Here is a 20317-nt window from a genome sequence, read left to right on the forward strand (position 1 = left end):
CAGCCGCCCCGGAAAGCGGGACTGCCCCGAGAAGAGGGGACGGGCGCCGTTGCCATGGCGGCGGATGGGGCGGTGCTCTCACCGGAGGGCGGCCCGGGCCGGGGCCGGGGCCGCTGGCGGCGGGGGGCGGCGGCAGCGTAGCGGCCCTGCATGGCGCAGCGGGCGGGGAGCCCCCAGCTGCGCGTCCGCAGGCCGCCAGCCCGGCGCCGGGCGCCACCGCCATGCAGGGGTATGGCCCCTCACGCCCGCCGCCGCTGAGAAAGGTAGGGGGGCGCGGAGGGGCCCATGGTGGGGTCGGGGCAGCGGCGGGCGTTACCGGCGGAGAGCGGGCAGAGGGTACCGGGAGGCAGCCCGCCGCCGCCGGCTAGACCGCTCTTCCGTGGTGGCGGCCGGGGCGCAGGGGATCGGTGCCGCTCCAAAAGATCTTTTAATTTCTTTTTCCCTTCAGCCACCAAACTGTCTTTTTTTCCCCTTCTCCGGTTGTGTGTTCGGTTGCAATAGAGGGAAACCGAAGGGCCGTGAGCCAACCCCCCACCGTCCCGGCCGCTGAGGGTACCGCCGCTCGTCCCCGCCGCTTTCCCGCCGGGTCTGCTGCTGCTCCTGCTGTCTCCGCCGGGTGCGGGTGCGCTGGGTCGGCTGCTGGAGCGGCTCTCGGCCGTAGGCGGGTGGGAGAAGGACGGAGGGAACGCGGGGAGCTGCTGAAAGCCGACCCAAGTGGTTCGGAGCGATGGGGGAGCAGAGGCAGCCCAGCCACGCAGCACGGGGCCCCTGGGTGAAGTCAGCCCTGCCTTGGTCTCCGGCAGCAGAAAAAGCTGAGGAAGCGCTAAGCAGATTTTTTTTGGGGAAGCAGCAGCCTTCTCCTCAGTTTCAGCAAAGCCCTGAACCTCTCCATGATTGTACCTCTGTATTTCTCGCTGCTCTGGATAGCCTGTTTTTCTCTTAGTTTGCTTTTGGCAGGAGCATTTCTGAGTCCTACTTGGGATCTATGAGAGTATTCACCTGAGGATGTCCTGGGGAGAGAAACTCCTTGCTTGCCTTCCCGCTGTGATACCAGGATAGTGGGTGCTAATCAGTTAGGCGCGGAGCTGGTGGAGAGGAATGGTGGTTGGGAAGGGAACAAGGAAGAATTTACAGCTGTCTGCTGCCGTGATCCCAGGGTGTCAAATACAAACTGGAGGGTAAAGCATGCAGGTGCACTTGGGACGCTTTCAGAGGTTTTGATTTTATGAGTCTCCAAGGAGCCTGGCTCTTAATGCTCAGTGCTGGAAAACGGATGGTCAAGAGGGGATTGAGGCTTTCTGAGTGCTTGGGGCTGCACTAGAGCCGTGCAGGAGCAGGCAGTAAGTGCTAAGCAGGGGACACTTAATCCTCCTCTTCTTCCAAGGAACACAGTTTGTTTCCTGGACAGATCAGCAAGTTGTATGGGAGCTGTTCCTGACCCTGAGGTGTTCCTGGCCACTTTTGCTGTTGCAGTTTATGCAGGGTTGTTGCCTTTGGAGAGGAGTGTCTGTGGCCTGGAGCTCAGCTGGGAGGATAAAGAGGGGGGCAGAGGGATTTCCATGGTGCTTTCATTTGCTACTGGGAGGGGAGCTGCTGGTGTTTCTGGTGGTTTAAAAAGCTGTTTTCTGTGTTGGCTGCCACCTTACTAGCCACTTATTTTTGGTCTGTGGTAACGAAGTCCAATAAAGTGTACTGGCTCTGTTTCTGAACCACCAGAAAGGGTGGTTACTGTATCCTGCCAGAGGAGAGGAATGTGCTTCCTTGACCCTTGTATTGTATTCTGAATCGTCATTGGGATAGCGTTTGTGGGGTTTGGTGGTTGGTATTTTGGGCTTGTTTGGTTGTGGGGTTTGTATTTTTTCAAGTAATCCAGTGTTTCAGCATGTGAGAATGGGTATCTACCACACTGGGACAGGCTTGGAAACATCTGAAAATGCTAAGTATGGAAATGAGAGGAAAGCCGCAGGATTTCCCAGGGTAATAGAGCGCCTCTTTGAGAAACGGAAGAGAAAGCATTGAAAACAAAGGGCTCTGGAGCAGCCCAGGATGTAGAAAACAGGCTGAAGATTTATGGCTCAGCTGGGACCCCTCTCTGCCTGCGGGTGAGAAGGTTGTGTGCTGAAGCTGGTGTTGGCCTTTGGCACGTCCCTGTTCTGACAGTCCATGCAGAAGTTACTTCTTGTTCATCAGCTCAGATCCCCAGGCACAATATTCCTTGTAGACCACAAGTGCGTGTGGAGTGTCCCAGAGTGCTGCTTTCAGTGGTGTCCTCAGCTTGCTGCCCTGGGAAATCTTTTTAGGACATTTTGTCTGCAGAGACAACCACGTGATACTTTCTGTTCTCCAAAAACAAGAAGGGCATTGAGATCCTTTGTCAAGTGCTTACAATATGCTTGACTTTCTCCCATGCCTGGCATATTTACGTGTCAGAAATGTTCATTTTAACAAAGACATCATAAATAAAGACCATGTAATCTGAAATTCTGTGGTTTTCAGCGGTGATCAAAAGGAGCTTTTCCACCAAGTTGTTCTGAATATCAGCTATAATAACTAATTCATATGGACAGGAATTAAAACCTCTGTTTTGCTGGATGCTCTGGCGGCACAGAGGCAAATGCAGTCCTTGCCCCAGGTTTAAGAAGTTTGCCAAGGAGATCTTCACACGACAAAGGCAGACTTTTGAAGAGATGCTGGGCATTTCAGAAGTGTCCTGGTAAGTGTTACGTTCTTCTGGATCCCCCTGAATGCATCATGCAAGGTAGCTGGTTCTCTCTTCTTTTTGCAGCACCTGACATTTATTTCCTGACTGGAACTGTGCTAAAGCTGCTCTTTCTTAAGTGAAGGCCAGACCAAGGGGAGAAAATGGCTCCGTAGAGCACCATTAAGCCCATGAGAGTGGAGGAGAAGCTTCTCTTAAGCTCTTGTTGAGGCTGGTTAATTGTGGTGATCAGCTGTCTCAGGCATCCAGAACTGGGGTATAAGCTCTTTAGGGAAGCATTTTTTTAGTGAAAGAACTTAAGTACTAGTGGCCAATATGTCTGTTGGAAGGATCCCAAGAGCTGGCTGGAAGAAGCCTCTGCTATGAAGGAAATGCTGAAATGGGACTTTTAATGAACTTGCATAGCAGTTCCTTAAGGATTGAGAAGACTCTCCACAGGGAAGAAGGGAGTGGGTTGTAACTAGAAAGAAATTCCTTTGTTGTTTTAAAGTTCTGACAATAAATGAGTGAGCTTGGGTTTGCCTAGATAAGCTTAAATAACATCACATCTGAAGAGTACTGATCTGTAAGCATGTTTTACCTGGACAAGGCTGAAGAAGAGATGTTTTCTTGATTGTAGCCCTGAAGTGTAAGGGAAAGGACCGTAGCACATTTATCTTCCTTATGGGTTTATTATGGTATCTCTTCTCTGCTTTTCAACTCTTAAGTGGATTTGCCAACTACTAGAAATGAAAGCAAAGGCTGAAATGCATAAAATGCATATACTGTTTAATGGTGGTTTCAGCCCAGATTTTAGTGAAGACCACTTACATTCTCAGTGTCCGTGGTCAGCCTTGTGTGTACCATGACTGAATGAACTCCAGGCTACTGTGCTTTTGAAATGAGTAATTCCACAGGAGCCTTAGGTGTTCCTGAAGTTAGGTGCCTAAAGCAAAGAAGTTAAAGTCCCTGGAGCCACTGCCCCTCTGCAACCTGGGTTTTCAGCTGAGGGCTGTGTCTTTGGGTGAAAGCCTGGTGCAGAGCCGGCAGAGGACCAGTTCAAGGTCTCTATTGTTATATAGCACTAAAAGTGTCACCACTATCTTACATAAGTAAATACTTGAGGTCCTGTAGGCCAGTCCTATTCAAGTTCTGTTCCAGCCTTTAAGGGGTTCACGCTCAAGGGACTCTGTGTCTGTAGACACAGGACTGATGAGGTGAAAGTCATTAAGTTCCCAGTCTGGTTCCTGATCGGAGCAATGGATACTTGCCTGCCGCTTGTGTGGGTCTTCACCAGTTCATGTCTTTTAGTGAGCCAGGAGCTCAGTGGGAACTCATGGCATAGAGCCTGCCATCATGATGGGCCTGTCCTTTCTCTGCCGATATGGCTCTGAGTAGCTCTGAACCATATCTTGGGGTTCCAGCCCATCATGTGCAGTTGCAAACAGAGGTTGTGCTTTTGGGATAATCCTGGTGTGATGGTCAGGGTAATCTATGCCATAACCCTGTGGGTGTATGCTGCTCTGAGGTAAACATGTTGCTTAAACATTTGCTGGTCAAATATGAGGTGCTGTGTGTGACAGACCCTAAAAGTGGGCTCATGATGAATCTTGCTTGCAAGAATTTTGGAACACAAGGACTTGTTTTTTTTTAGTGCAAATTACATGTATTGAGACCCTTATTTCTGGCTTTCCTGCAATTAGTACTGTCCCATGGTTAAACTGGGGGGAAGTCAAGCATAGCTGGAAAGATGGAAGCTCAAAAGTGCAATGTCCTGCTGGAACAAACACTGAGTGCTGGTATAATCTTCATCCTTTGTTTCAATGCTTTGTCCCTCTCCAGGTTAGGGAAACCACCTGCAGCTGGCATACTATTAGTTCCAGGATTTAGCAGGTCAGAGTCGATAGTTAAAGTGGTGATTATAGGTTAGGTTTTACTAATTAAATTTGTTAGGATTTAATACATCTCTGAGGCCTTCTTGTACATTTTGGGTGAGGTTATCATCCCACCACTGGGATGCTGCCAGCTAGCTATGCTTGCGGTCTTTTGGTTTTCATTTTTTAATCACTCATGCAAATGACAGTTTGCCCTGAATGTTACCTGTTATCTTTATGTGTGTTACACATGCCCATTGCTGAACATGAGATATATCTGTGTTGGCCGTCTGATAAGTAACTCACGGGCCACTGGCACAGAGCCTCAGGTTGCTCCTGAAGAGCAGGAAGGCCAGGAGAGGACTGTTCAGCCTGGGTGGGAGTCACTGGTACTCAGTTCCCCTGCACTGGAGCCAAAACTCTTCCTCAGCCTTGTGCTCCTGGGCTGGGAATCAGCAGTGTTTATGTGATGAGAGGGAGCAGAAGATGGTTTTTCCTGAGCTCTGCCTATGCCCATACATGTGCTGGCACAGAGCCAGGATGGAAACTATGTCCTCATGAGCAGAGAGAGAGAGGGGCCCAGAAGCACAGATTGTTAGAGTAAAAACACCAACCCATGCAGAGAAAGCCTCAAACAGATGGGCCTGGCCATACCCTGGGTTCTTCAGACAGTTGACTTCATGTGCAGTGTGAACATCTAGGAGTGTGGGTGTGGGGCATGGATCATTTTGAGATGTTTGGTGGAAGACCAGAGTAAAAGGCAAAAGGAAGGAAGCTAGGTGGGCAAGTTACCTGCTGTTTGGCTCTATCTGGGATGCCTGATTGGGTGTTTGAGTTGCTACTGTTGCTATGCCACTAATAAGGCTGGTGCTGCTGTGTGAACTGTTGGAGGGTCATTGCTCTGTTTCCAGGTGTGGCATCCTGTAGCTGCGGCAAGTATCACCTCTTCTGTAAAATAGTATTGCTAATGCTAATAGAGGTTTGTTTCACTGGTCTTGCTTCTTCTAGCCCATGTTCAGCAGAGAGCTGTCGGTCTGGATTGAGACTAGTGTAAAGATAGGTTCTGCAAGTAGATGCTGACAGCTCTATTTTCCTATACCCAGCTCCTCATTAGGCATCATGGTACGTAATCACATTTGCTGGACAGTTCAGTCTATGGGGTGCCAGCCTTGCTTGGAAGGGCCTTGCCTTGACTGGGTATCTGTGCAGGAGGCTGTGCCTCACAGAAAACTTGTTCTCAGAGAAGCAGTCAGAAAAGATTGGCTCTGAGCTCATTTGAAAATCGGGCACAGACACTTACAATGTTGAGCACTGATGATGTTAAAGGGCATCTTGAGCAGGGAAAGGTGCCATTTCACTTGGAAGTGGAGAAAAGAGTTCGAAGTGGGACCCTGCCAGGCACTGAGACTCCTGATCCTGCAGATCCTTGAGAGCAGATGGCTCCTGACCAAGTTCAGGCTTGTAGGTTGTGTTTCCAGAAACTCACTGGGGACTCTGGCAATCCACCAGAAAGACTGGTTCATGGAGCGAGGACTTACTGCTCTTTGTAACCAGAATAATTTTAAATAGCTAGGTGCTCTGTGTTTTAATTAAATTTCCTTTTGGGAATAAAAGTGGTGAAGTGTTTCTGTGATCCTGCTACACTTAAATATATTCTACGGTATATATTTATGCCCCCAGTTTGGCAAATTATTTAAGAGACATTTAGGTCTAAGGACATGCTTAAATCCACCCAGCAGAGCACTCTGTTTCCCAGTGCAGTACATCATTCCTTCTCAGAGAAGTTTGGACTGGACTTCATGCAGTCTTATTGAAGTTAGCAGACTTCGAGCATAGGCTTAAAATTAAACACTTGCTGAGGTGTTTTCCTCATCACAAGAGATCTCTCACACACCCAGTTGTATTCTGTAGAATCATTTTATATTAGCAATGTCCTTGAACATTGCTTTCCTCTTAATATCCTGTGAGACTTCTTGCCAAGTGCTTGCTGACAAGCTCTGTTACTGTGAGCAGTTCAGGTGAGATGCTGTCACAGCCCTGGTATTTTGCTAGCATTGTGAATAGGCATGCATATGTGAATGATTAAATCAACCAACCCATCAGGGTGTCATCTGGAAAGGAACAAATGCTGAGCTTGCTTTGCAGGCGGGGGGAGGATGAGATCCCCCTCTGTATTTTCTGCTGAAAGCTTTTCCCTTCTCCAGATGTGCAGATGCTGTAGTTCTTCGCCAAAAGCCAGCCATGACTTCAAGAGCTGGGGAACGTGCACACATCTGTTTGCAGAGGAGAGCAGCAAAGGGCCTCAGGTCTCCTGTCTTAGGGGATTATGATCTTGTGATAGATAGCACTGACTGTCATGGAGGGAAATGGCAAATTTCACAGGGCACTGTGAGGGCACTTCATAAATATAAATTAACTTGCCAGTGTCAGCCAAACACCACCTTGCTCAATTATAAAGGAAAGAGCTCCCAGAGACTTTTCAGGATATTGGAATTTTTTCTTTAAAAATGTTAAGCTGCCCCAGAAGATGTGTGTGTTTTCCACGCACAAAAATACAGCGTGTTTCAGCTGCAAAGCATGCTGTGAATATAGGCTTCACGTTTTCTTTTAGGTAAGAGTTGAGTCTTGGTTTACACAGAGCTTGGGGCAGCATAGAAGCAAAGGGAAGTAAGTGCCTCTTAGTAAAATTGAGAAGGGTATCTGCTCCAGTGCACGTAGCACTTCAGAAATCAACATCTGGCCAAAAAAAGACCCTGAGGCATCCTCTACGGTTCAGTAAAGTCCATGGGAGCTTTTCCATGACTTCAAGGAGTTTGGGATCAGGCTGTTAGTTGAGAATCTGTTTTTCCCTGTCTTGACATGCTAGGCTGTATGTGCAGCAATCTGTAGTCAAATTCTGCAAGAGGATTTCTTGCAGATGTATGCGCTCTTGAGCTTTTTCCAGATGATGTAAGAAGCCCTGATCTCGCTGGCTGCCATTTTTCTGCTTTGTCAAACTCTGAGAGAGGCCTGAGAGGCTTTCTGCTGGGAAACTTAACATGTGATGACTGGTTTTTGCATCAGATTTCTGTCTCCTGAGATTACTATGAATGACTCCAAGTCGAAGTTTTGCCATGGTGTCACCTCTCGCATACAACAGTCCCGTACTTGTGTTGGTAGAGGATACTGACAGCTTTTGCTGCTTAGTCTGTGCTAAAGCTTGCCCCATTGTTATCCTGTTATATGCACAGTAGGAAACTTACCTTGTAGGATGATTTAGCATACACAAATTCAGTGGCAAACTGAAGTTTTCCCCTGTTAAATTCCTAAATTCCTCCACTAGTCAGAGAAAGACACTCTTGAGTGTGTTTCAAGGAAAAATAGGCTTGCCTCTAAAAGGCACAAATTTCATGAAATGTCAGATTTTGATGAGGCTGGATTGGGTTTTATTTTGAACTAACTTATTCTGACATCTAATATATTGCTTCATGTCCCACTGGCTTAATGTTTGCTTGCATGGGGTAAAATAATTTTTCTGATCCAAAGGAATCTGGAAGCATATCAGAAACAGAGACTTGCCCTCTCAGAGAAGTGAAAGACTTCATTCTGACCAGCAATCACTGCAGGAATAAAAACCCTAGTTTTCCTGTTCTTTAAACCAAACTATCCACATACACCAGTCCCACTGCCTCTGCTCATACTTCAGGCAGCCTTCCATTAGCTTTTTATTATTAATGTTAGTAGAATAGAATAGACTATTTCTGTTCCCTTCCCGCTCTTTTGTTGTGGGAAGGGACCTAAACCGATCGTCTGCTCCAACTGCCTGACCTCTTCAGGGCTAATCAGAAGTTAAAGCATGTTAAGAGTATTGTCCAGATGCCTCTTAAATACTGAGAGGCTTGGGGCATCAGCCTCCTCTTAGGAAGCTTGTTGCAGGGTTTGACCACACTCTTGGTAAAGAAACGCTTCCTAATGTCCAGTGTGAACCTCCCTTGATGCAGCTTTGAACTATTCCCATATGTCCTGTCACTGGGTACCAGGGAGAAGAGCTCAGCACCTCCCTCTCTGCTTCCCCTCCACAGGAAGATGTAGAAAGCAGTGTGGTTGCCCCTCAGCCTCCTTTTCTCTAAACCAGACAAGCCCAAAGTCTTCAGCTGCTCCTGATAGGACATGCCCTCCAGCGCTTTCACCAGCTTTGTTGCCCTCCTCTGGACCCATTTTTATTTCGAGTTCCTGTAAACTTCCACTTTTTGACAAAATCAAGCCTGACCATGGATTACATGGATTTTTCTTTCTTTTTTAAAGTAAAAAGCCTGGAAACAGGCAATTGCCAGCCCATTCTTTTTTTCCTGCAGGACTTAAGAAGTTCAAGCATCTCACTGTCTCTGTCACACGTGTAAATTTTTTCTTTTCTTTTTAAACTTGTGAACAGTATTTTGCAATAGAGGAGAATTTGTTGTGACTTGCCATGAAACCCTTGAATGCACAATTAAGCAGAAGGTTGTATAATGCAACTTTCCTTCAGCATTTTTTTTTTCACAGAGTGAGCATAACTTGGTGGTACACTGATGGAGCACAGTGGGATGTGTGTGGATGAGATCACCAGAGAAACAAAGTGGTGTCAGCTGTCACTGCTCCTCTTACTTAAGCTGAGCAGTGACCTGGAAGTGAGATTTGGGGCTTTGGAGGAAAATTTTGTGGTATTTCTTTTTCAGTTTTGTGGTTAAATAAACAAAAACCCCAGACACCTCATATAAATAACTATTTGGAGAAAGGTAACAGGGCAGCCCCATCTCTTACCTTCCCTCCTTTTTTCCCTTAAAAAAAATATGGTGGGAAAGAAGGGAAGCTTAACAAAGTATTTGAGTTTCTTGTGAAGTGAAGGTTTAGCAGACACTCACACCCCCCTAATCTAGCTAAACTGTGGTAGGTAATGTCATTTCACAGTAAGGTACCTGACTCTTTTGGCATACTGAATTTAGGTCAGACTTGACAAAAATTGTTCCTGTTGATCAGATACCATACGTAATTCACTCATCCAGCAACACTCAGACCTGTCTGTGATCTATGCAAATTGAATTGCTGAGGCCATGCAGGTGTGTTTCAGGTATGTGAGTGCACGGTGCCCAGGTTAAGTTAGCTTCTGGACCCTTTCTAATCAGGTAAGAGAAGCAGGTACTTTTACAATATGGGTCAGAGTTTATGAGGTGCCTACCTTGGGAAGAGAGAGTACTTCAGAGCAAAAATTACCTCTTGAAAGTATTAAAGAGGCTAAAAGAGCAGCTCACATGTGGACAGCAAGAGTTAGCTGAGATAGAGTGACCCATTGTTCCAGTTTATTTCCTGTGTAGAAATTTATGCTAATGTGCAGTATCTGGGAGTATATTTGCCATATAAACTGCTTCCTCTTATCTCAGTGTACAGAGAAGTCAGTCTTGCCAAACAAATGATGCAAAGTAGGATTGATTCAGCATCATTTCTGCCTGTCATCAGAAGTCAGATTTTTGTGAAGATAGTCTAAAGAAAAGTGACTTCTTAGTTTTGTGTGATAATTGTATTTACAAGCTATGCATCTCTAATATTCTTTTTGCTTGGGTAGGCATATAAGCAAAGATAGATTCTTGCTAACCTACTTCTAGTGCCAAAATTTTCTGGTTTACTTTTCAATATGAATGTAGTGAACACACTTAGAGACATGGATGACAGATTTTTATTAAGCAAATGCCATCCAGCCTGAATGTTTGAATTATTACATGTGGAAAAGATGGGAAGAAGAATGCCCACTTGAATGCCAAGCATTTTTCCTAAGAAGTACATCAAGTAGAGCATTATAGAAGCTTTTTCTGTGCCTCTTCTAATTGAAGCAAATGTTGGGGGAATTTCCCCTAAAAGTTTGCATTTATGTTTAGTTTGCCAGTAATGTCTGTAGACACTGAGTTTCAATTAAGAAAATCTAGTTGCTATCAAAAAGACCCATTGTGTTCAGCCATGGACAACTGAAGCAACATAGTGCAGCTTCTGCCTTTGCATGAAGGTGATTCTGGTGAGGAATATTCAACTGGCCAGTTTGTAGGGTATCTGATGTAGAGAACATCTGCATTTGGTAAAACCACCGTCTTCTGCAGGGAGAAAAACATTTATGGACAGCCTCTTTCTGGGCCAGACCTTTAGAACTGAGTGTGTAATGCTGGTATTCTGGGAGCAGAAGGGGATCACACTTCACAGAGGAACCTGCATATTCCCAGCTGAGTTGTACCAGGTAGGTTACCTGTCTCTTAGTGCTGGTCATCTACGGTGGGAGTCCTCATCCCTCACCCTGTAGGAAACCTTTGCATTCTTTAGTCATTGCATGAGGACCTGTAAGACTTGTCTGCTCTGGAGAGGTTTCATGGGCTTGAGCTGAGTGGGCTCTGCTTGGGTTTCTGTAGGTAGACCTGTGCTGGTGAGGATCAGAAATGAGGTAAATGTGGACAGTTTGGTGAGTGACATGAAAGCCACACTATAATCACTGGAGTCAAATCAGTTGCTTCAGTACAGCTAGGATTTTGCCTCGCATTGGACTGGAAGCGAGATGTTTATATGCATCTAAGATGAAAGAGGATGATGTTTATTGAATAGTTCAGGGACATGGGCTTCCGCAGAGGGTTTGACTCCAGAAGACTCCTACTTCGATAGCTTGTTCTGGGCCCTGTAAAATGTGCCCTTGTGAAATGCATTCAGTGCTGGCTCCTTTGTAGTAATGAGTTTTCCTGTGCACAATAAACAGTATCGGGACCCAGTCCAGAACAACATTCAAACATCTTGGGTGGAGTATGCCCTTGTGGTTACCCTGGAATACAAAACTTGGATGCACGTTCTCCAGGTTGGAAGCTTCTGTAAGAATAGCTCTGCTTTGCTTATGAGATAAAGGCTCGATAAAGGAAATTGTACATGGGTACTCTGCATCTGTGCTGTTACCAAACAGTGGGATGTATGTGAGAGAAAGTAAACAATGGAAATTAAAGACCCCTGGAGTATGCATTGCTGCTAGCACATCCCTTGGAAGACAGTCGTGAACAGCATGTGCTTGTTTGATAACTCTCCTGTTCCTAGGTTTTGTGCCGTGAAAAACCCAAAGAAATCCTTCCGCAAAGAAAAAAAAATCTCCCAAATAAGTGCTTGTACTATTTCTCTTTAAATTTCGTTACGAAATAACTTTAAGCTTTTCAAAAAATTGTACCCTCTGAAAGGGTATCTCTTTGAAAGTGGAATGAATTTGAGAAGAAAGTCTTTTCTTTTTCTTATAGTGAGAATTTACAGCACTCACCAGTATTTGCCAGTGCCGCCTTACTGGTGGGTTCATGGCCTCCCTGAAGTTTCTTAGGCACTACAGAGTTACTAGGGACAAAAGACCCTGGAAATGTGTTAGGGGTTGCATAATTGTGTGTTTTGGTTTAGCAGCCATTTTTCACTCCTTGCTTGCTGTTCAGTTGGAGAAAGGCAAAAAATATCTGTTGGGGAGGAAAAGGCATCTAGTCATAGTATTTTGAAATGGATTTGGTTGGGGTTTTTTTTTGTTGTTTTTTTGTTTGGGTTTGGTTTTGGTGTGGGTTTTTGGTTGGTTGGTTTGGGTTTCTTTTTTTTGAGGGGTAGGTTGTTCAGGTTTTTGTGTTGTTTTCCACAGCAGAAATGAGAGTGAATGCTCTCTTCTGCAGCAATTAATGACAGGTTATCATTGGATAATCCAGGTTGGAAGGGTCTCTATTCCAGCCTCCTGCTCAGAGGTTCAGGTCTGAGCTAAGGTCAGGTTGCTCAGGGCATTGCGTGGTTGGGTCTTGAAAACCTCCAGCAATGGAGAGGTTAGCTTCAACTCAGATGTCTGTTCCAGAGCTGTTATCCTCAGGGTGAAAAAAAAAATTCCCTTATACAAAGTCTCTACGTTGCTTCCACTTGTTCCTGTTGTTTCTCATCCAGCCAAGAGAGAAGCAGCCAAAGAATTTGCTTCAGGTCACACACAGTGCTACACCGATGGGTTTGTTTTTATGAGAAGTAAAATGTTTAAAAAAGCCACAACAGAATGTGGAAATCTGAGTCTTGTTTCTGAAAGGGACTGGAACACATGGGTGGCAGTCCATATTTGACTTGGACATGCATAGGTGCGGAGCATCACTGAGTCAGGCTGTCCGTCTTTTAAGCTTATGGGATGTGAGGAAGCTCTTTAGACCATATCTGGATGAATCATTTCTTCTGGAAGTGCCTTTTTCAGGACTGGGACCTGCTACCTCGAACATCTGCTATGGTAGCAATTTCTGCTGGCTCTGTAGAGCTGGACTTAGCACCTGTAAGTGCGAGAGTTTGCAAGGTATGTATGTACATGAAGCTGCAGACAGATGTTCTCTCAGTCTTCCCAGCCACACCTAGACATCTCCTGTTGGAATTAGTGAAAAGTAATTGCGTTCTTACAATTCTTTGAAAATGTTAGCTGCCTTTACGGTGTTTGTTTAAAAAAAAATCTGATCCTCAGTTGGTTTTGAAAACGGGTCTTAAACTTCAAAGTCATGGAGTCACTGCTGAAAATTTTACCTTTATTTATTTCCATGGTGCTTTTCTGCCACAAAGGTGGCAGAGGAATGTGCCACCAAGCCATCATGGTGTCTTGACAGCATTTTTGCTTGACACAGTACCCAGAGAAGATCAGATCCTTTCTTTCCTTCCTGTCACATAGTTTTCTAGTCAGAAGCTGTACCAAAGCCCATGGGGAGAATGTATAGACAGTTGTATGCAATAGACTTGCTTCTTATGCTTTACCTTTGTTTGGTGGTTTGGGAAGCCAAAGAGCAAAGGGTCCTTCTTCAATCTGTATTGTGCTTGGCTTGCTAAATGCTGGCTGCTGGGAGGGCGGGGTGGATGAGCAACATGGTGATGTGAGTTGATTTTCATGTTTCATTCTTGTCCAGAAGCACCAGTGTCAGCATCGGGAGAAACCCATGTGTTTCCCTAGGCCCTCTTGCCACCCTCCTCTGCTGAGCCCCTTCAGCAGTTCCTGTGCTTGGAATCACCCTGGGAGGGAGAGAGTATCGAACCTACATGTGAGAGTGAAAGGGTGGAGGAGGAAAACCGATTTTCCCTATGATTTGGAGGTTTTGGTTAGTTTTTTTTTCTCCACTTTTATTGGCTGTGAGTGCAGCGACCGCTGTAACCACAGGGCCTGGGCTGGCTCCCTCCCCCACGCTTCCTCTCCCAGGCAGAGCACAGAGCACGGGCTCTCAGATTTCCTCCAGCGCAGGCCGATGGCGGCTCTTAGATACATTCCTCTTAGCACAAAAGAAGAGGAAAAACTGCTCTGCACACGGGCAGATGGCCGACTGTTTCCTGGCAGCACCCCTCCAATGTCCTTTTTCCTGTTGTCCTGACAACACTGGCATGCACACACCCACAGAGAGCAGCTTTCCTCCTTAACAAATAAATAAATGCAAGGCCTCTCTGCAGAGGTTTTTCTTCTCTGGAGATGTTTCGTCCTCGTGATGGGTAAATCTTTAGTGGTTCATGTGCTGCCTGGCCCTGCTCTCTGCTGAGGAAGGTTGAACGAGGGAATGGTGTGCTGCACTCTGGTTGAAAGCTTTTGATAAGGACTAAGATCTGCAATAAGCAAGTTCTACATCTGTGATAGCCAAGATACGTGAGATAGTGAGGGTGGGAGGAAAGAGGAGGTTGAGCAAGGCAGGAGAAAGCAGGGTCTCTGGAACCCAAAAAGCAATCTACAGGTGACTTTTTGCTTGAGCTCAGAAGGTGGTGCTTAATTGAGACAGACTGTAGGAGCAGGACTCGGAGCTGGTACAGGAAAGTCTTCTGGAGCATGCAGCTGTGCAGATGGTCCCCCAAGGTTGTGGCGATGCACACTTCAGGAAGCTGTGTGCCAAATCATCATCAGGAGGGGCAAGAGTCAGCATCCTGCAGGGTGAAGGCCACTGAAGGAAAGATCTGCTGAGGCTCCATTTGTCTTCCCCAATGATAACTTGTTTTGGAAGCAGTTGAAGTTCTTCATTTTAATGCTCTTACTTCCTTTCTGAATGTGAGACAATTTGTCTTCCTGCCAGGAAACTCTTTGCAGACTTGCTCCTCGAAGGGACCTTTTCAGGTCCCATTTATGCTAGAATAGCAGAGGTTATCTCACCACATCAAAAATGAATTCCAGTGTGTTTCATGAGCTAAACGCTGTATTTTAGTGGCATGTTGCTTCCTATGCTGTCAAATATATGCTGTCAAATATTTGCATTTCTTATAAGCGTAATAATGACTCTGATTTCTTTCCAATGCTTTTTACACTATAAGTTATTCACTGCTGTAGTAAGACTGGTATATTTGTAGCACAGCATTTCTGTCAAAGAAGAGAAAGTATCTACACCAGTATTTCTATCAGTTTCTACACTGGTAGAAATGCATATTTGATAGTGTAGTTTCATCTTTTTGGGGACTGAAGCCAGTTCCACTGCCTCTGCTAGAAATCCTGCCTCTCCATGTGGCATAGACTCTTCTGCTGGCAAATGCATGCTCATGTAAATCTGGTCCATATTTCTTTTGTTTTACTCCATATTGACTACAGTCATCTTGTATGTGGGTAGTTTCAAAGCCAAAAAAAAGCAGGTATGAAACACCGGCTCCACTGATGTCATCAGCAAGCTCGTGATTGCTTCGGTAACACAGGATTCACTGCTGATGTCTTCTTCAGCCTTGACTTGAAGTGTCTGAATTTTCATTTATTAGGCTGCAAACTGTAATTAAATGTTATCCCACTTTGAAAGGGGCTGAGCAGCCCAACTGTTTGCACACAAGTGCTAAGGCCGTGTCTAAATCATAGGGAGATGATCTAGTGTTGCCAAGAACCGTCGCACAAGAGCTGTTCTCTGTTTCTCCTTTCACTTCCCAGGCTCTTGGTTTCTCCATCTGGAAATAGATTTTCTTTAAATCTTTTGTTCATGACTTATCTGTAGAAAGCCTAGCCTGAAATATGTTGTTCCACTAAACATTGCAATTACACTTCATTCTATCAGTCAGATTTGGGAATACCGAAGCTTTCTCTTCCTTCCCATGTGAACTTTTTCTTAGTATTTGTTAACTTACCTGCAGGAGTGAAGATTCATCATGTTTCTAAGCATTAATAGAAACCAAACCCACCACCACAAAGAGTAACAGTCTTTACCTTCTGTAGGCGCAGGACTTAACCTGTGAGCAGTGAATTAGAAAGAAGAGCATTGCTGGTTTGTTTGAGGTGGTCATGTAACATCGCACCACTGACCCTGGAAAATGCTGTGTTTTCTAGCAGAGGGTGTGGTTGCCTGAAGGAAACTGGAGGGATGTCGAGTACCCTTTTAGTTGTTGAGCTTTTTTTTCTGTTTGTTTTATGTTTAGAGGGAAGAACAAAGAGAAAATCAGACAATGGGAAATGTGGGACAGGCGTAATAGTAGTGGGTGCAATGAGCCCCACCTTTAACAGAAGACAGTTCACATTGTGAGACCTTGGGTTTGAATTCTGTATTCAGGTCAACTTATTTTTTGTTTAGGCTTGCAGTTTTCCATGCTGAGCATTGCCTCTGGCTGAATTACTTCTGAAAGCCTTCAGCCAAAATGTTTCACCTGTTTCAAAGAGTGAGGCTAGGGGAGAAAAACGTGTTGCTTCACCTGTGCTAGAAAGTACATCAGGCTTTTCTTTTGCTAGGACTAATCTTATGCTTTGAAACAGAAATGTTATTTGGAGCAGGAATTTGTCCTTTGCCACTCCTGTGTCATCTCTACCTTAACTTTTCCAAGACTGTGTGGGAAGAAGATTTCAGCTGGCACATGGTCAGCAGAGGTTTTAATTATTTTTAGTAGCTGAAATCTTCAGTAGTTACCTTATTCCTGAATGCGCTGTCCTTCTAGCTCCCCATGCCAGGCAGATGATGTTGCTATCACTGCGAAGTTTGACCTACAACCTTCAGCAAATGGGTGGTGGAGGGAAGTAATGGACAGGAGGTGAGAGTAGTTTCTGAAGGGTCCAGCTGCTTTACTACAGAACAGGTGTGGCCTAAGGAAGCAATTGAGGCACAGGGTGATCACCAGTATTGCCCACAGCACATCCTGCTGGCTCCCCTCTCCTCATTGCTGAAGGTTAGCTTCTTTCCAGGCAAAGCCTTGTTGCAAACCCAGTCCTAACACTGCTTCTGTAATAAAACCCCAACCTGAGAGTCATATATGGATGGATATACAGCCTTTGCAGTTCTGAGCCAAAGGCTGGCTACCTGATAGGTGGTACAGAATACATTTATGGAATTCAGTAGGACCTCCTTGTAAATCTCTGACCAGGAACAGTGGACTAGACTACCAGGATTTTGTTTCTGCTGTGCCACTGATTATCCCTCTGGGACCATAGCAGACAAGAGGTAGAAATGGCTTTATTTACTAATACCCAGAAGAGGCAAAGCCTGGACTAGGAAGGAAGGAAAAGGTCCTCGGTCCTAGTCAAGGTCGATGATTTGGACATAAAGATGCAGTCATTCTACTTCTGAAGAAATAATTGCTACACTGTGTACACATGGGTGTGCAATCAGGGAGAGGCGTGGGATCCGCTCAGGATATTGACAGTGGGAATGTGTGTATGGAGTCCAATGTCTTCAACAGGTAGGTGCAGACTATGCAGGGCAAGTGTTGTCTCAGGTAAGCACTGTGGACGTGCAGAAGCTATATCCAGGAGTTTGGGATGTTTGGTAGCCAGGAGAGAGCTGTAGTGGATCTAAAACCCGGGGAAATGTATAAGCTCCTTAGGTTCTGCTCCTCAATTTCTCCCTCAAGTTCTGCACCAGACAGTCTGGTGTCAGGTAACTTTGTTCTGGTGACACTATGCCTGGGGGCAGGTAAAAAGAGAAAACCATGGAAGCTGTAGGGAAGCAGCTTCTAAGGTAGTAGATTGAGTGGAAGGGGCTTACTGAGGCTGTAGGTGTGGAGGAAAGGCTGTTTCTGGTGGAGCAAGGAGGTAGGACACGAGTGATGGAGGGCTGAGGGCCCATAAGGGATATGGGATAAGGGATATTAGTTTGGGCAGGGAGGAAGAAGTAAAGGGCGAAGGAGTCTGTAGCTAGGAGCCATCGTAGAAAATCCTTAGGGTGGAAGGAAGATATTTGGACAAGCTATGCTGGCTAAGCACTGATTTGACAGGACAGAACTGGAAAGAGGGGGATGCAGGGAAGTGGTGGTGGGGAGGATGGGGAAGGACAGAGAGGGCCTGGCTGGGATAGCTGACAGTGTGAGATTAGCAGTGGGTGAGGAAACTAGGACTTGAATAATGAACCCAGAGCGTTAAACCCAGGCTGTTTGATCAAGGGGAGACCTTGGAAGCATGGACTGGCATTGAGTACTTGAAGAAGAATGCATGTAACAAGGATCTAGCATGCAAGAAGGGGGTACAGATGAGAGAAGTTTTTTGCAAGATGGGGTCAAACTTAAAAAACATGTCAGGCTTGACTGGGCAGGCAGTGCAGACATAGTTTGGTATGTCTGTGATCTCCATCAGTGCAACAGAGGTGTCCTGCTCTGGAGGTGAAACTGGGTAACGCAGCAAGTGAATTGGGTGTCTGTAGGGGTTCCTTGCTTAATTTGGCGGGTACTGAAGGAGAAATGGCTGGGAACCTTCTCACCTGCCCTTCCAAGAGCTCACCATCGTGTTGGACAAATCCTGAAAGCAAGATTTTTTCCAGCTGTTTGTTCCTGGCCTGGGTGTCAGATGTGGGGCTGTGGGCCTGGCTTCCCAGCCGCTTGTGAAGGCAGCGGGGCTTGCACTTACAATGGTTTGAAAAATCAAGTCTTGCTTGTCCCTGTACTAAGAGCGAATTGTAGTTTTGCCCATAGTCTGTGCAACCCAGTTTGCCATTTATATGGTGAGCAACAAATTGCCTTCAGGGTAAGCAGTGAGGAGAAAACAAAATATTCAGTGAAACTGTCCCTGCAGTATGATTTCATCCCTTGCCTTCCATGTGCCTCAGTGCCTATCAGGTTTTCCATGACAGGTGACTGATGTCACTATCTGAGCAGAAAACTTTTTGCTTTCCCCCACCCCCTTTTTTTCTTGGCTGGTTTAGTGAGTTGAACAAGGTAGCTTGATAGCCCTTGCTAGCTCAGAAAGGGATTTGCAAGCACTGGAATGGATACAAAGGAAGCAGGAGCAAGAAGGGAGGAAAAAGTAGGCACACACTTAGTCAAGGACAACTATTAGATCTGATCAGGCATGTTCTTAACCAGGAGACACATTGCTGGCACCCAAGGGAGGAGCAGGGACTGAGAGGGAGAAGCAGGGCAGTCCCTTTAACCATAGTAATCCTTTAAATCAGGTTAGTGACACACAAGCAGGCAGTTTGTTCTTGGGCTTAGGGAGGGAGAAGGTCAGTAGGATGAATTATATCATAAAAATAAAGACATATCATAACATACAACACAGCTTTTCTGCACGCAGGCTGAACGCCAACACTGTGAGTTTCTTCATTCCTCGCATTGCAGCGCTGTTCTTTTGCCATGGGGTGCATGCACAAAGGGAGAGGTTGTGGTACATCGATTCCACTTGGGGTTTTTGAAAATACAGTTTGTTTTGACACATGGGGTTCTCTTGACCCCCTTGTAAGCCCTGTGGTGGAAGATATGATAGATCAAAGGGAAAAAGTTAGGAAAGAATGGGGCAAGGGGGATAGGAGGCTGTGTGGGATCTGGCTGTAAAAGATACTGTAGGAATATGTTGCTTCCCAGTCATTGGTCCTTCATGGCTATATTTATGTAAGTTTATCCTGCTTTTTTTCCTTTAATAAATGACATGGGCCTGACTGGCTACAGTTAGGATCCCGTTATGAGTGTGGTGAAGGACAATCCCGCTGCTAGTGTCTTCAGACTCCGTGGCCAGGACAGTCAGTGCCTGCAAAGAAGTGACAGCTCCCCTTGCCCCGAACTAACCCTGCCCAGCACAGAATGGCAGAGTGAAGGCACCTCTGGTGGTGGCCAGGTCCAGGCCACTGCTCAGAGTGAGGTCACATAGAGGAACTCACTCAGGACATCGTCCAGTCAGGTTTTGAGCATCTCCAAAGATAAGGCCTTCACAACCTCTCTGGTGCTCAGTCGCTCTATCATTAAAAAGTTTTTTCTCATGTGTAAGCTGAATTGTCCTCTTCACTGGATGCTGCTGATAAGTTCTGCTGTTGCAGAGGTGGCCTGACCTCCCAGACCTTGGGGTACACTCACCTGCAGGGCTGACTGGCACATGAAAGAAGTGGACTTCATGGACGTCTTCTGAGAAGAAACTTGCTGCTGTCTGCTAGGGAAGACTCAAGGCACATGTAGTCAAGCTTTGGATCAAATACCCTGAGCGCAAGTCTTAGAAAACCTTTGCCTTGCCATTATATTGGTGGTGTGCACCTCGAGTCAGTGACTCCCCCTCTGCAAGCACACTGTTCTGCCAGGGAAGCCTGCTTTGGGGGCCTGTTGCCTTGTCTCCACATGGCTGGTGTCCTCTGCCCTGCAAGGGCTCACCCCCTGAGGTCAGCTGCTGGGGATCCGGAAAAGGCAACATGCCTATACCCCAGCCCAGGGATGCTGCTTGGTGGTGGGACTGTGTGCAGGGACCCACGCAATAGCCTGTGTGTATGTGCGCAAGCATGCATCCTCATGCCTGCTTCTTCCCCCAGAGGGAAACAGCTCCAAACAGCAAGGGCTGGGGGAGGGAGCCTTGGAGGCTTTAACTGTTAACTTCCCCTTACTCATGATTTTCCTGTTA

General features: G+C 46.1%; 1 protein-coding gene across 2 annotated transcripts in view; it reads left to right on the forward strand.

Moving 5' to 3' along the window:
- Positions 1–103: 103 nt before the first annotated feature.
- Positions 104–20317, forward strand: part of DENND2A (DENN domain containing 2A) — a 61916-nt gene continuing 41702 nt past the window's right edge. For both annotated transcript variants that reach the window (XM_061444923.1, XM_061444924.1), the window contains exon 1: positions 104–263. The gene's annotated coding sequence lies outside the window, so the exon portion shown is untranslated. The remainder of the gene's footprint in view (positions 264–20317) is intronic.

This window comes from Pezoporus flaviventris, unplaced genomic scaffold (assembly GCF_033815535.1).
Source record: "Pezoporus flaviventris isolate CSIRO_AGI_PZ_B2104156 unplaced genomic scaffold, CSIRO_AGI_Pfla_v1 ptg000002l, whole genome shotgun sequence".
In the NCBI taxonomy this organism is placed as follows: Eukaryota; Metazoa; Chordata; class Aves; order Psittaciformes; family Psittacidae; genus Pezoporus; species Pezoporus flaviventris.